We start from the raw sequence: 2,500 nt of genomic DNA on the forward strand, positions 1-2,500 counted from the left end.
GTGTGAGTGTAGTAGTGTGTGACAAGTCGTTTGTGTATAGTTTGTGTGTATAGGTATGTGTATGTATGTATGTATATGTGTATATGTATGTCCGCATGGAAGTATGAAATTTTTGTACAATATATGTTTGCATGTCTGTATTTTTGTATACATACTCAACCCTTACACCGGGCTACCATGTCATGTTAAGTATTATTATTTGTTCTGTTATCTTTAATTGGCGCTAATTCGTCAAGTGTCTCTTTCGCTCTGTTATTATCTTGTTCCGTTGTTTCTTTATCGCCGTGGGTTGTTCATGTTTATTTGTGCGCATTTGTGTAGATGACGCACGCAAGTAAGAAATCATGACTCACTCGTGAGCCAATTGTTTATTCCTGCACTTGGATCAACACGCATTACATCAGGAATAACAGGCTGGCTCGCCCGGACGCCGACCGTTCGCCTTCGTGTCACGGATTCTTGGTCGGGTTGTTTGCGCTCCTGCTGGGGAAGGGGAGGGGAGGGAGGCAGGCGTGGGGGGGGGGGTAGAAGAACAGACTGATGGTCGGGAAGAAGAAGAAGGAAGGAGAGAGAGAGAAGGCAAGAGAGAGGGAGAGAAAGAGAGAGAGAAAGAGAAAGAAAGAGAGAGAGAGAGGAAGAGAGATAGATAGAGAGAGAAAAAAGGGAGAAAGAAAAAGAGAGAGATAGAGATAGAAAGAAAGAAAGAGAGAGAGAGAGAAAGAAAAAAAAAGAGAGAGAGAGAGAGAAAGAAAGAAAGAAAGAGAGAAAGAAAGAGAAAGAGAGAGACAGAGAGATAGAAAGAGAGAGAAAGAGAGAAAGAAAGAGAGAGAAAAAGAAAGAAACAAAAAGAAAGAAAGAAAGAGAGAGAGAGAGAAAGAAAGAGAGAGAGAGAGAGAGAGAGAGAAAGAGAGAGAGAGATTGAGAGAGAATGAGAGAGAGAGCGAGAGAAAGAGAGAGAGAGAGATTGAGAGAGAATGAGAGAGAGAGAGAGCGAGAGAGAGAGAGAAAGAGAGAGATAGAGAAAGAGAAGGAGAGAGAGAGAGAGAGAAAGAGAGGAAAAGAGGAGAGAGAGAGAGAGAGAAAGAGAAGGAGAGAGAGAGAGAGAGAGAGAGAGAGAGAGAGAGTAAAAGAAGAAAAGAGAGATGGACGAGCTTCACCCGTTCGTGACTGCAAGGAAGTTCCCAGGAAGTTTGAGGGAAGATTCTGTTGTTGATGTTGTTGCTGAGTCTTGTGTAATGGCCGTCGAGGAGAGTGGAAGGGAGTAGGAGGAGGAGGAAGAAGAAGAAGAAGAAGAAGAAGAAGAGGGAAAAGAGGGAAGAAGAAGAGAAACAATAAAAACAATAGAAATAAAGGGACCGAAAAGCAGAAGGAGAGTGAGCATGAGAAGAGAAGGAAAGCTGAGGAAGAGCAGGGCTGGACCAGGGAGGGAAGGGCAGGCAGGGAGTGTGACGGGAATGAGGCCGCCTTCCGAGACCCTGCATTCCGGAGGGAAGGGGGACGCTGGCAGGCTTTGTCCATTCACCTTTTTGCTTGGATATTTTGGCATCGTTATTACTACTGTCCTTGTTGTTATTATCTTCACCTTCACCTTCATCATCTTCACCTTCATCTTCATCATCATCATCTTCACCTTCACCTTCATCATCATCTTCACCATCATGATCTTCACCTTCATCATCATTTTCACCTTCACCTTCATCATTATCATCATCTTCATCTTCACCTTCATCATCATCTTCACCTTTACCTTCATCTTCATCATCATCTTCACCTTCATCATCATCTTCACCATCATCTTCACCTTCACCTTCATCATTATCATCATCTTCATCTTCACCTTCATCTTCACCTTCATCATCATCTTCACCCTCACCTTCATCATCATCATCATCACCCTGGCCATCATAATTATCATGATCATCGTCATCGTCATTGTTAGTGATATGACATCGCGTTCACTCGTAGTAATAGTCTCATCACTCTATTGTTGATCATCATGACTGCAGTTCCGAGAATGATCAATGCTGCACGTAAGGATGATAACAAATCTGCCGAGTCCTCAGCGCCACCCTCTAAGACGGCAACACTCGGGGTGACGCCGCTGTGTCTGTGTTTACTTTGGTGACACTTCCCCTGTTTTCCTTTATTATTCGCTTTATATCTCATTTCGTAATTGGCAACGTATTCTTGCTGTCTCTGGTCCCGGCAGGAGACAGTAGAAGCCGTTCAAAGGAAGGAGAGAGAAAGTCTCCTAGCCGGATGCTATGAAATGACAGAGGGAAATGAATGATAGGCAATGACAACAAATGGAAGAAACAAAGATGAAAAGAAATGGAAATGCATACATTAGATACACACAAAAGGGACAGTCGACGTCATGAGGTCAAAGGGCGCCGAGTTCATGATTCGGAGACAACCAAACGAAAGTGTTGGAAACTTGGCATATTGGCATCGATTTTTGACGATAGGCACATCTCTCTCTCTCTTTCTCTCTCTCTCT

Source organism: Penaeus japonicus, unplaced genomic scaffold (assembly GCF_977035675.1).
Source record: "Penaeus japonicus unplaced genomic scaffold, GWHDUDI00000001_assembly GWHDUDI00000036, whole genome shotgun sequence".
Lineage (NCBI taxonomy): Eukaryota > Metazoa > Arthropoda > Malacostraca > Decapoda > Penaeidae > Penaeus > Penaeus japonicus.